General features: G+C 37.3%; 1 protein-coding gene and 1 long non-coding RNA gene across 4 annotated transcripts in view; one reads left to right on the top strand and one right to left on the bottom strand.

Annotated features, from left to right (window-relative positions):
• ST6GALNAC3 (ST6 N-acetylgalactosaminide alpha-2,6-sialyltransferase 3) overlaps positions 1–14,781 on the bottom strand; it is a 543,469-nt gene that overhangs the window by 199,328 nt on the left and 329,360 nt on the right. The gene's annotated exons all lie outside the window — the stretch shown is intronic.
• Positions 3,393–8,133, top strand: LOC144237405 (uncharacterized). Its single transcript, XR_013336844.1, has 2 exons — positions 3,393–3,793; positions 7,888–8,133. It is a non-coding gene; the product is annotated as an uncharacterized LOC144237405 (long non-coding RNA).

Below are 14,781 nucleotides of genomic sequence, written 5' to 3'. Positions count from 1 at the left end.
GACACTCAGCCCACTGAGCCATCCAGGCACCCCATGTTTATGCTTATTTTACATGGATAAAACAGGTTTCTTTTAAGAACTCAGAGAGAAAGAATGTACAGAGACAATCTCTAGTACTGGCCTAACCACCACCCTCCTTGTTTTAAATCAATGAACTAACAGAGACTCCGAGGTTAAGCACCAGCTCTCAGAACTTGCAGATGAAAGATTCAAGTTGCAGTGGCAGATTCAAATCTAGATCTAACTCTAAACCCATTGCTCTTTTCCATTATTCCCTGCATTCCTTCCTCTAAAGCAAAGCAAATAAATTCCTTTTATTACTTTCCTCCTCCATGAGGAAAAGTCATCCTATCTTTTACAACAGTGATAAAGGACCAGTGCACTTTGTTGCTATATGTCATTCTCATCTTCCTTCCATGAGATTCCACGTTTTGTATCTGACATCTGATCCTATATTTTTATTGTGCCTATTGGTCATTGGCTCTTATCACACTGGGTACTGCCCTTACTTTATTAGTTACGTTGTATTTTATTGTTTAATTATGTCTGTCCACTACACAGCAAACTCTGTAAGGGGCAATGTCTATCTTCTTCATTTTAATCCCAGAAGTCCTCAGATTACTATAGTTCAGTATATAGCAGCTAAATTAGAAAATGAAAGCAATTTAATTCAGATAACTTATTGGAAGCCTGAACACTGAACTTGATACTAGGGAAGAAATGGACTTTTCTAATTCAGCAAGAATTGTTGATTTAGATGAAAAGAGAAATGTAATCCACAAGGAACCTATCAATATACAAACAGGTTCAATCTAGGTGAGTAAATGGAGAGGCAAAGTACCTCAGACAAGTCACCTGCATAATTACCACACAACTGTAACAAGACATTTTTCCTATCAATGGTAGGAATCCAAAGCAGTTCCTGAGCAACTATGATATGCCATGTTCTAGGGCTTGGGGATTATTCAACCGTGAAAATTTTAAGTAGAAATCCCTGACCTCATAGATCTTACATTCAACGGGGGAGGAGAAAGGTAATAAGTGAATCAACATAGTATACAACTGATAGAAGAAGACAGGTGCTAAATAGAGAAAATTAAAGCAAGGAAGGAGGTTAGAATATGTGTGTGTGTGTGTGTGTGTGTGCGCGTGCACACGCATGTATGTGGTGTGTGTTGGTGGAGGGATCAGAAAAGGTCAGGGGGTGAGTGAGAAATGATATTTGAAGAAAGACTTGAAGAAAGTAAGAGGGCTGGGTTTGGGGATTTGGGTGGGGGGGATATCCTGCAAAGCTAAACCAAAAGCCCCTACAAACACCCCCGCAGCAGGAGAGGAGCAACGAAGGGAGCAGTGTGGCCTGGCTGAGCATCGTAGAGATGCTACAGTACTGGGGTCAGAGAGACGACCAGGGAGACATTGCATAGGCTCTTTCACTTAGGAGCCTTTGGAAGGCTCCGAATAGAGGAGTGGCTGATCTGCATTATACTTTAACAGCATTGGCTGCTATGTGGCAAACTGATAAAAAGGAGAAAGGGGTAGAAACTTGGAGAAGAGACTGCTGCCACAATCATGGCATGATGTGTGGCATGATGTGTGGCATGACGGTGACTAGGGCTGCATCAGATAGCAGAGGAGGGAGCAACATGCTGGCGACACACTGGAGGTATTCTGAAGGTAGAGCTGATTGGCTGGACCAGTAGATGGAAGGTAGGATCTGAGAGATAGAGAGGAATCAAGGGTAACTTCAGATTTTTAGCCTAAGAAACTGGAAGACTGGAACTGGCTTTAAATGAGAAGGCAAAGGCTTTAGGAAAAGCACAGGATCAGAGGAGGAATACGAGCTCATTTTCAGATCTGTTAGATGTGAGATGCCTTGAACACAGACTCCCACAGCTAATGTTATAACAAAACGACTCAAACAGCTCTAAAACACTTATTTTTTTTTCCTGATTATTGAAGTAATATGGATTCATTGTGGAAAACTTGAAATAAATCAAAGAAAAACCTCTCCGTATTTTTGCCACTTGACAATTGCTACAAAATTTTGTGGTATTTTCTTTCTTCTAGACAGGTTATTTTAGACAGGCTGAGATACCATTTATAAAATTTGGCAGCCTTTGTTTTTCATTTAATTTCACATCATTAAACTTTCCCATGCCGGTAAACACCTCTGAGGGATATTTTTAATGTTGACACAATATTCCATTTTGTGGACATACCTTAATGTACCTGTTTGCCCACCACTGGGCATTTAGCTATTATCTGATATTTTTTTCTGTTGTAAAACTGCTTTGCTGACTATCCTTGTGTTTCCCACTGTACTTTGGATGCTAGCATTTATTCGGTTAACTTAACTGTACTTCTTTTAGTTTTTATTGTGCACCTGTGAAATACGCTAGACAGGCAAAAGTATTTAATATCAAAATTAAGGGTTTTGAAAAAATCTTGACTTGTTGAATCCACAAAGTCCATTTATGAAATGTCTTTTTTTCCCATTTAAGAAGAGATTCATTGAGCTGTTAGAATCACATAGGGATTGAACAGGGCTGGACATTAAACAACACAGCTCAGGAGTGGACTGGATGTACCACCAAGGTCTCACCATTTATGAAGTGTCTTAAAACTCTGCTACCAAAGGGACTGTCCATCACCCCTGCTATAAGAAGATTTCTGAACGGTAGGTTAGAATAGGTCTGCTCAAGGTTGAGTATATTAGTGCACTTGGAAATGTGTTCTTCAGATTGGTGCCAGAGTAAGACTTCACCGACGGTCAGATGGAGGCGTAAGTGGACGCCTCTTGGGACCAGACATTGATCTCAGACCTTCATGCATCAAGGAGCCTACAGTTTTTCAGGGCGATAAGAAATAACACGATATTCTTTCTGCCAGACAATTTGCAGCAGGGCCTAACATACATTACACTTAGCTAAGTCCTCTAAACCCACTTCGAGTCATGCAAATCAATGCCTGATTTAAACTGTGTGTGTCATATGGCACACTCCAACTTATCACCAAGATGCATATGGTGCAGGGAGGTTACATTCCATTTTCTGCTCCAAGAAGTTGCCTCACTGTATAATAAAAGCATTTTTTGGGGTATGGCCTCTACAAATTAAAAAAAATTTTCAAAAAGAAAAAAGAGAGAAAGAGCCTTGGATGTGTTTTGATCTACAAATTTGCATCGGATTTTCCTAGTCGTTAGAGTGAATTAGCTGGTTGTGCTGTAACAAGCCTTAATTTAACTAATAAGAATCAGCACGCTGGTTTCACTTGACAATTGTAACCTCTGAAAGTGATCAATTAAGACATCACAATCTGTTTCATGACAACATATCGGGTTGCCGCAGCTGTGCAGATTATGAGGTCAGCAGCTGACTAACAACTTGAGGGCAAACACTGGCAACAACAGCCTCTTGTTTATGTAACAAATATGTAATTGGGCAGAGTGCTAGGAGTGTAATGGCTTGGGGCATAGGTGGTGATCTTTAAATTGTCCCTTTCTTTTATATACTGTGGCCATCGCCAGAGTCATAAGAGCCTTCCACGTACCTATCCTGTTTGGCCATTGTCCTGCCTAGCTGTCAGACCTCCTAAATGAGGTACCAGGAGACATGGCTACACATGATGACCACTCTATTTGCCACTTGGCTGCAGGGACCATTTTACAGTATGTTGGAGAGCAGGGCTGGATGAATGAAACATTCCTAATCAGCATCAGAAGCTGCAGGTAACACCAAGAGCTCACTAAGGCCCAAGGGACTCACTGATACCTTTGAAGACACTTTAAACTACGGTAAGCCATGATAAAAAAGAAAGAAATACCTAGCAATGAATGCATGGTTTGACCCAAGAGCTACTCTTACATGGTTATCTCCATTCTTTTTATTAGCTTTATCGCTGTATCTTGTGATCTCAACTTTCTCTGGTAAAATGTACTGCTGTTTCTAGAACTTGTTTATATTATTTGACTTGGGGCCCTTTCTCGAAAATGTATTCCATATGTCTCCACTTGCCCGGTTCTGCCTCAGTAAGCGGTTTCTTCTCAGATTGAGGCCCTGGATTTTCTGAGACCTTTAGAAAGATTTAACCAACTCCACTTTATCAAGCCCTATCTTAATTTTGAATTTTCCTTTTTAGTTGACTTGTCCTTATTTTTTGTTTCATTTAAAACAAGCATAACCTCTTCATCTTTTTCTGTTGCACACTCAAAACATCATCAAGCCAAATGCTTTGGTTGGGCTTGCACTGTGTCTATAAACTGAGATCGCCTCAATGTTCAGCTGACTCTGACTGGGCAACTGCGCTCCTGGTAAAGGAAAGCCCACAAACATCAAACACTTGCTTTTATTTAAAATCTAACATGTTGAGAGGCACCTTGGTGGCTCGCTCAATGTGAGTGGGTGGCTCACTATTGATTTCAGCTCAGGTCATGGTCTCAGGGTGGTGGGATCGATCCCCATGTCACTCAGTGTGGATAATGTCTAAGATGCTCTCTCTCTCTCTCTCTCTTTCTCTCTCTCTCTCTCCCCCCCTCCCTTTTTCCCTTCTCCCCCACTCGTGCTCCCTCTAAAAAATCTAAATGTTGACCTTTTTTAACAGTAAGATCACTACATTTGATTTGGGTATTTCTCCCTTGCAAAAGTATACAAACTCTATACCTGCATATCTGGTTATGAACACTCAGCTTGTGGAAAGTTAAAAATTTGGAGACTTCTATTAAACAACCGAGTAGTTTTTACTTAGTACTTATTCTGTGAAAGGCAGCATGAAGGATAAAATAATTTTGGAATTCTAATCAGTGTGAGCTTTTAATCTTAGTACACAGCTCTGAAGCAAAGTGGAGTTCGATGATTAACTAGGGTCAATTCATGCACTAGTTTAAAGGCCTGAGGGACTGTCTTGAAAAACAAGTCCTTTCTCTGCTAAAGTGAATCATGACATTTGCCTCCTTACAAGAGAAAAGGACTCGGTTCCTATCTTGGGCACAGAAAAGGATGAGAGAGGGAGGAAAGGAAGAAACAGAATGAGAAAGATAAATGAGCATAATGTATTATATTTATTGGTGGAAACATGATTGAACACCTATTATGGGCCTGTCATCCTACCCAGCACTTTACTACATAATTCCATTCATGCTTATAATAAATTCTTCATAAGTTACATTTTTATTTCCCATTATAGAGTTGGGAAAATTGAGATGAACATGATATCCAGTAGGTATCAGATATCTCTCAGCTTTAAAAAAGGAGCATATGTTACCTTTTATGAAATGTACTCACAGCACTCAGAAGGGAGAGATATTATAGAAATATTTGATAATAATTTTCATTATTCCTAATATACATATGGGCAAACACCTCAAGTCTCACCCAGTATTGTATTAAAATTATTTATATTAAATTATAAGTTAATGCTTTTAAACAGCCTGGTGAACAAGAATTTCACCAAAAGAGGACAATGTTTCCCAACTGATGAAAGGCTACTTAGGAATATTAGGATTTGCATATGAGCAGAATTAACCTCTTTTTTTTTAGCAATGGTATTAGCATGGCATATGGAATTATGTGGAAATTTTTAAATTATTTTCAATTTGAAATATGGAATATGGCTGTAACTTCAGTCTAAGGTAAACTAATCACAATGAATTTTACTAGCCTTGAATGATTCTCCACATCTTTTTAAAAAAATTTATTTATTTATTTTGAGAGGGAGAGCATGAGTGGGGAAGGGGTAGAGAGAGGAGAGAGAATCCCAAGCAGGCTCCGCACTGTTGCCTGGAGCCCGACTGGAGGCTCAGTGTCAGGAACCGTGAGATCATGACCTGAGCTGAAACCAAGAGTCTGATGCTCAACTGACTTAGCCACTCAGGGGCCCCATACTTTTACTTAATTTGTTTTTCAGAACTTTTTCATAACAGCAGTGAGTTGTATTTCTTTCTGAAACATTAAGTGATTATAGTCTACGTCTGCGGTAAAAAAGGCCATGGCAGATGATGTTTTTAGAAGCTGTTCTCCATGGCTAAAGGGAATATCTCCCCCTACGCAAAAACCTCCTTGAGGTAAATTCACTTTAGAAGTCCACAATGCCTGCTTTCAAGTCCTTGGGAATCCAAGGGAGCTCAAGACTGACAAACCATTCTCTAACTCAGGAGTCATTCTCTCCTCTGTGCTTATAAAGATTCCAGAACACTGGCTGATTGGGATCCTGTGTCCCTAGTGCCTATTTTTAATTTTTATTTTACTAGGAGCATGAGTGTTTGGCACAAAAATGAAATCTGTTTGCCAAAATGCTGAAGAATGCAAACCCAGGGAAACCAAAAAGGTCCTATATTCTTTGATCCTATGGGGAAGGTTGGGAGGAAGGTTGACTATTCTTTCCTTCTTTTTAAGAATCTGTGTATTTTTAAAACTAGCCAGCTTTATTTTTCTGTGTTTAAATATTATTTAAATAGACTCTAGAAATCAATTTACCATGATATGTTCAATTGATCCTTACTTGGTTTAAAAAAAAAAAAAAAAGGAAAAATTACCCAAACTAGCAGGTTATTCACTTTGATTGGCAAGTTTATCCTTTTTTTTTATTTTTCAGTCATGTTTCTCTTGAAATTAATATACACGTAGTGAAAGAACTCTCCCGTTTCTCTGCTCTAAGTTTATACACACACACACACACACACACACACACAGAGATACACATACACACTCATACACACATGGTTACTCTCATCCAGCTAATGATAACACTCATTCTACTGGCGACTTTTTTCATCCTGCTCCTTACCAACTGCTCTGGAAAATTCCCCTTCTCTCTTCTCTGGGTAAGAATCTGACAAATTGTTCTGTCTTTTTTGAATGATATATTAGGACAACTGCCAAGCATTTTACATTTTAATCAGCAAGAAGAATGAAATATTTAACCTTTCCTTTTTTTCTCTGTGAATAAGCTTATAGACAAGATAATTAGAGCTTATAGAATAGATAATTAAAATCTGTGAATTAAAACTTGCAAAACAGTGTGGTTTCTCCAGCAAAGAGAAATGGCCATGTACGAAAGGTCACCTGTCAACCAGTTCTAGTTATTAAATCTCTGTATTTATCACTAAGGTGGCTCTATGGAAAACGAAGGTCAAGACATTAAATTATGAAACAGTCAGGATTAGAAAAGGTCACCAAAAACTCAAGTAAAATTTAACCAAACCTGCTAATTCTGCACCCTAGAAGCAAGCAGCCGCAGCTGGGGATGAAAAGTAACACTGGAGAGCACAAATCTATCTCCCCATTTTAGCCCCGTACTGAAAACGAATTTCTATCTGATGCCTTGAAGTCCAAAATGAAACTCGCTCCTCTCAAATAAAAACAGGAGCTTCGATAAATATTTCACAATGAAAATCATGTTTGAATAGAACTAGCTTAAATTATTAAAAACATTGTTTTACATGACTCTAACGGTTGCTTTCATTTCAACCATAAGAATGCAATTTAAACTATTGGCCATGGGGCACTCCTGGCACCCTAAATGCTTTACAGGACAATTAGCAACTCACCACTCACTAATTTACTATTTTAATATTAAAACAAATGAGATCTTTGCTTTTCATCATCCAATTTGAATGAATTTGAACAAAGCAAGTTGAACAAAACTCCAGAGATACACTCTTCAGTTTGCTGTCGTTTATTTCTCTACTCTTCATGAATGTCTTTAGAGTTTTAGTTTTAGAGGCTTCAACATGTATAATGATGCCATTGGGGAATAGATTTTGCCTTTATTCTCCTTGATGTTCTTTTGAGGTCTTTCAAGTAAAAGGTACAAAAGAGGCATTAACAATCTGGCATTGTTTTTATTGCTTGACAAAGAAAAAAATGTATTTTAATTTTTCCCGTGTTTCAGGAATGATTAAGCAAGCTGTTTTCATCTACACCGAGTCACTTTCAGCAGACCTCTAACTGTGAGCAAAGAATTGTGAAGACTGTTCTAGAGAGAAATCAACACAGTTCAACCAAGCCAGCCTGTAAATGCACTTCTTTGCCCCTCTACGAACCAGCATCTTTCAGTTAATGCAGCTTTCAAAAGCAGTGTATATAAATCACATACTATGAGTAACAGCACATAAAAAGACAGGTTTGATAACCCACAGTTTGGCTCTGATTCTCTGTGGATTTGGGATATGGCATCTACCTTAATTCCTACCTGGTGGGATAACATCTAAGCATAAAACTTAATATGGGGGTACATAAAAATGTTAATGTCAAGAAATAATTCTAAAACAGGCAACATAAAGCTATGCTTCTCAGTTGCCATAGATGATGTGTTCATTGTATTTGGAAGTTCCTTGAGGGGAATGGATCTGTATAATGACGTAGGCGTGCCAAAGAAAACAGCTTGCATTTTCTGGACTGGAAAGCAAAAAATAAGCCTTCTCAAACCAAGAGTTTTCTCCTATGGACTGGAATAATGGAAATAATTCACACTTCACTGTCACTATTAGGTCATAAAATTCGACTAATTTTCTGACCAACTTACCTCTGGATTCTTTTCTCTCAGGAAGGTGAACTCAGGACATGGTGCTAACATTCTACCATATCATACAAAGAAAGTAAAAAAGAACACTGATTCATGCTACAGTATTAGTATCGTTTTTTTCAACTAGTATATTGAAAAATTCTTTAATATAATTTATTATCAAATTGGCTAACATACAGTGTGTACAGTGTGCTTTGGGTTTTGGGGGTAGATTCCTATGGTTCATCGCTAACATACAACACCCAGTGCTCATGTCAGCAAGTGCCCTCCTCAATGCCCATCACTCATTTTCCCACCCCCCCACTTCCCCATCCCCCTCTCAGTTTTTAAGAGTTTCTTATGGTTTGCCTCTCTCCTTCTCTGTTTGTAACTATTTTTTCCCCTTTCCTTCCCCCATGGTGTTCTGTCAAGTTTCTCAAGATCCACATATGAGTGAAAACATGACATCTGTCCTTCTCTGCCTGACTTATTTCACTCAGCATAAGACCTTCCAGTTTCATCCATGTTGCTGCAAATGACATGATTTCATTCTTTCTCACTGTCAAATAGTATTCCATTGTATATATAAACCATATCTTTATCTGTTCATCAGTTGATGGACATTTACGCTCTTTTCATAATTTGGCTATGTTTACAGTATTAGTATCTTAGCATGTCACTCAATTAGGGACATGGTTCTCAACTGAACTCAACAACAACCAGTAGAGTTTTTAAAAAATTATAATGGGTATATTCCACTCCACTTCTGACCAATGGAATCAGACAATTCTTGAGGATGGCTCCTACATGTAAGCTTTTTTTTTTCAAGTTCCACAAATAGTTCCAGTGGGTTAGGAAACACTTTCCTAGAGGAATCAGCAATAATAAATGAGGAGGTCATAATGCCAGATCAGAGAGATGGAAAACAAAACGGTAAAATTGGATCTCTGGTGTACTATGTGGGGAAGATCCTCGGGTAGGAAATCTTTCCAATTACAACCTCAACTGCTACCAGCTAGATTGGTAAGCAGCACTTATCATTGAAATCAGGCCAAGAAGTCAGACGTTACGAAGGGCAAATGGAGAGGATATTACCAGTATGGATGTAGGACCAAGCATGAGAACTTTTATTTCCCACAAAGTTGTGTTTATTTTGTGGAGGTCTTCCATATGTTTTGGCTAAAATTTGCTTTGGAAGCAGGGAAGAAAACTGTGTTACCCTATCAATTTTCTTAACTGTCATATACAATTTTTTCCCAACTTGTTTTATTTTCTAGGCTAAAGGATGTTTTGAGAGAAAGGGCTTGGTGAAGATGGAGTGATGGCAAGTATCAGAGAAAGGCCCATGCATGAATGGAGTGAGAACCCAGGGAACAAAGCAGTCAATAATTTAAGAATATAGGTGAATGGCTATCCTTTGAAAAGACAGAGACAGGTCTTTCTCTGAGACAGGAAAAAAAGAATTAAGGATGAGAGGAGAAAAAACAACCTTACAAGAAAGACATGACTGCAGTTAGAGTTCATTCAGGATTCCCTTGCATTTCTAAATAGCAAGTAGGGGCACCTGGGTGGCTCAGTCGGTTAAGCACCTGACTTTGGCTCAGGTCATGATCTCATGGTTCATGGGTTTGGGCCCCACATTGGGCTTTGTGCTGACAGCCAGCTCAGAGTCTGGAGCATGTTTCAGGTTCTCTGACTCTCCCCTGCTCTCTCTCTCTCTCTCTCAGAAATAAATAAAATATTGAAAAAAAATTTTTAAAAAAGCAAGTAAAGGTTAATTATTGAGAGATGGGATACTTAGAGGGAAGCTTAACAGACATTCGGAGAGGGATGAACTTTTGAGAAAGAGAATATTTTGAGCAAGAATAAGAAAGATTGCAGTTGTGCCACAGCTGGAATTTAGAAATTATAGACTTTTGAGGAATGTATTGCAAAGTTATACATTCTTTCTAGAGCTGTTCAGGAGCACAGAAACAGGAATGAAGCTAGCCAGCTTGATCCTGAGCTTGAGATTGTGGTAAGTAATAGACTGAAAGTTTACAGTTGAGAAATAATTACGAGCACAAGTAACATGGATTCCATACTGAAAGTGGAAGGAAATGGTGGCAAAATGAGCAAGTGGAAAAGATAAGGAAACATGAATGTCTTAGAGGGGTTACATTCATTCACTGGAGACAGGGAGAGATATGTATGTACTGTGTATCCTAAGGTCATGCTTATTTTAGGGTAACAAGAAAAATGTGGATTATGTAGGCTTTCAACTGGCTCAGGCTTCAGGAAATAATAAGTCATTCCTTCCAGTTTGGAAATGCAAAACCAAAGTACGAAGGATATTCAAATTCACTATTGTTAACAAGCACCAGCATGAGAATATCTGCTTCAATAAATTAGTTTACAAAATTCAGACAAACTTTCCATGGCAGATAAAAGAGGTGGAAAAAATATAAAAGCAATCTGTTTAAGATCACCCAAGACTTAACATGATAGAGAGGAATTGCCAGTGTACAGAAATCTGGACCTCAGGGAGGTAGACCAAGCTAAAGGCCGCTTTTGCCCTAGAGGCATTTGTGACTCTAGAATAAATGGTTGAGTTCTGCTTTCCGGCAGAAATGAGAATCCAAACTCCTAAAGGGTAAATCAACAACTACTTTGTTTTAGGACTCCTAAGAAGTATGCTAAGAGTCAGGTTGAAATAAACCAGTCTAGCAAAATCTGTCTTCCTTTTCTGTGCTGATTGGTTGGCTCTGAAAACTTCAATTTTGGAAACTGCATTATGTAGTCCTGAACTTCAATAACCTTAGACACCTGGAAAAAGCAAAGAAAAAAATCTTCTCAGATGTAGGGTAATACCATACTAGGCCTCAAATTATTGCTACAAATAAAATTTCAAATATAATGACCAACACACAGTTTAAAAACCCAGGCACATGAAAAGACAAGTCACCAATAGAAAAAAACCAAAAGCAAAAGTCCTATAGGAGCTCCACATATGAAATTACAGGGCATAGACTGAAACAATCCATGTTCACTACAGTCAAGGAGAAAAAAGCCAAGTGAAATACTGGCAGGGAAATGAAAACTATAAAAAGTGATGGAGTATACATAAAAAAGAACCACTTAGAAGTTCTAAAACTGATAAATATAATACATGAAATGAAGAACTCAGTGAATGAACACATATTTATTTGAAATAACAGAGGAGAGGAGAGAGAGAACAGAGGACAATGGCTGAGAATTTTCCACAATTTATAAGAATCCACACATTCAAAAGGCTAAGCTGATGATGCATAGGCAAAATAAATAAAAATAAATCTATATCCAAACATAGTATAGTGAAGCTTCATAAACACAAAAGAGGATATTCTAAAATTAAATTTACCATAAAATAGCATTTAATTTAGGAGGTTGTAAATGGACTTAAAATATTTTCAGTTTCTTCCATCGTCATGGGAAGAGGGAAAATGTGCCAAATAACATTATACTTTCATAAGCTTAGGTGCTGTTCCTAGGGCGGTAGTTCTTAAATGTTTTGGTCTCAGGTGCCATTTATACTCTCAAAATTATTGAGGATTCCAAGGATAGTTTTTTTCACATAAATTGAACATATATAGTGATATTTACCATGTTTGAAATTGAAAATGAGAAAAGTTAAAAATATGAATTCATTTTAAAATAACAAAAATAGGCCCAGTTCATATTTTTTTAAAATATTTTTATTGATTTCTAGGAGACAGAGAGAGAGACAGCGTGAGGGTCAGAGAGAGAGGGAGATACAGACTCTGAAATAGGCTCCAGGCTCTGAGCTGGCAGTCAGCACAGAGCCTGACACGGGGCTCGAACCCACGAACCGCGAGATCATGACCTAAGCGAAAGGCGGACGCTTAACCGACTAAACCACCCAGGCGCCCCAGGCCCAGTTCATATTAACATATCACATTTTTAATGAAACATACTATATTTTTCACAAATCATGAAAAGAGTGGATTTATATTATATCTTTGCAACTTTCTTTAGTGTCTTGCTTAATTGAAGATAGTTAGATTCTCCTATTTATTTCAGGTTTCAATCCATTACAGTGTGTGTTTTGGGTTGAAACAGAAGAAAAAACTTCCAGCTTTACACAGATATGTAGTAGGAAAGCGGAGATAACTGTACATATTTTTCCGTGAATCTATACCAAAATTGGCCATTTCTTAAATTTTATTTGCAATAGGGAAACTGAAACCATATCAATAAAATTTTCTACTATTACATTAGGATTCATTGGTCTATCTTATACTTCTCATGCATTTTTTAACACTGTGCATGCATGATTTGTAACATCACACATCGGACTTTGGAAAACATTACTGCAATGAGATATGCAGATTATTTGAAGTGTTGAAGTTTTCCAATATATATTTTAAACACATTCATTGATATTTCCACTGATCTCATCAGAATAGTCTTTAAGTTTTAAGAAACCAGAAAGTTGATGGTGACAAATACAAATTCTCCAAAATGCTAATTTTGACTTGAAAGCTCCATTTTTATCATTAGTAGAATATGCTGCCTGTTATTTTCTTGAAGTGACAGGTGCACTTCATTCATTTTCAAGAAAATGTCTGCCAAATACCTAAATCTGAATATTCATAATTTGTCTGTTGGCTGTTATTTCGAATAAAAATGGTATTCAATGAAACTTGCAACTCATATAAAATTTTTCAGAATAAAAAAGTTGGGAAGAAAACTATAACAATGTAATTTGCAACATCAACACTAAAATCATATGATCATCGCAAAAGTAAATGCATACAACAAATATCATCTCAGTAGACGCAGAAAAATAATTTGATAAAATTCAATACCAATTAATGATTAAAAACTTTCAGTTAAAGGGGAAGTAACAGGGAACTTTCTTAGTCTAATGAAATGTTTTCTACAAAACAAATATTCTATAGTCAACATTGTACTTTACATTTAATGGTAAAATGTTGGAAGCTTTCATTTTGAAATTGGGAATAAAACAATAATTTCCACTATCACCACCGTTATGCGGTATTACTCAGGTCCTAGCCAATGCAGCAAGGCTGGAATTAAAAACAAAAAATAAATAAATAAACTGAAAGGTATAAGGATTGGAAAAGAAGAAAGAAAATCATTCACAGGTGATATGATAATATTAAATAATACACAAGTAATTTACTATAATTTTTATTGCAGTTAGTAGTATTGCTAGATAAAAATCAATTGTGTTTCAATTGTCTCAGCAAGAGTGAAAATTGAAGCAAGTATATTATTTATAACTGCATCACACTATAAAATACTTAGGAATTAATTTAGTAAAAGATGTGCAAGACTTCTGCAGAGAAAATAACAAATCTTTATTAATAAACATTAAGAAAAACCCATGTAAATGGAGAGCTATAACATGTACATAGAATAGAAAACTTAGTGATGTGAAGATGTAAGTTGTCCTAAAAATCTATAGATTCAGAGTAATCTCAATCAAAATTCCAAAATATCACAGGATTTCTTTTGCTGAACTTTATAAGCTGATAATGTTATAAGCTAACATGCATATGAAATACAAAGGGCTGGGAAAGCTAGAACACCCTTGATGAAGAACAAGATGGAACTAGCTCAGGATGGACAAAATAGACCCAAGGAACACAATAAAGACCCTAAATACTCTGGAATCAAAGTGCCAAGCAGAGCAGTGGGGGGATGAGGGGGGCAGAATCAGGCTTTTTTTTTTTTTAATTTTTAATGTTTATTTATCCTTGAGAGAATGAGAGAGACAGAGAACGAGCAGGGAAGGAGCAGAGCGAGAGAGGGACACAGAATCTGAAGCAGGCTCCAGGCTCTAAGCTGTCAGCACAGAGCCCCACGTGGGGCCCAAACCCACGAACCGTGAGATCATGACCTGAGCCGAAGTCGGACGCTCAACTGACTGAGCCACCCAGGCGCCCCAGAATCAGGCTTTCAGAAAACTGAGGTTGAGATTCTCCTGGGAGGCTCAGTTGGTTATGTGTNACATTTAAAAAAAAAACAAGTGGAGTTGGAAAAACTGAATTTTTCAAAGTAAATATAAACTTTTATTTATATAATGCAGGTGAATTGGAAACTTGTACCTGAAAGATACTAAAGCCCTATTAAAAAAAGTAGGAGAGAACTTTTATAACATCAGAGTAGGAACATTTTTTCTTAAAAAAAGATATGAAAGCACTAATAATAAGGGAAAATATTTCAAAATAAACTATATTAATTTTAAGAATGGCTGTCTTTCAAAAGACAGGCAGG

The sequence above is a fragment of the Crocuta crocuta genome, unplaced genomic scaffold (genome assembly GCF_008692635.1).
Source record: "Crocuta crocuta isolate KB4526 unplaced genomic scaffold, BGI_CrCroc_1.0 scaffold125, whole genome shotgun sequence".
NCBI classification, from domain to species: Eukaryota; Metazoa; Chordata; class Mammalia; order Carnivora; family Hyaenidae; genus Crocuta; species Crocuta crocuta.
The sequence above is the reverse complement of the archived record's forward strand: the minus strand, read 5'-3'. Positions and strand labels throughout refer to the sequence as shown.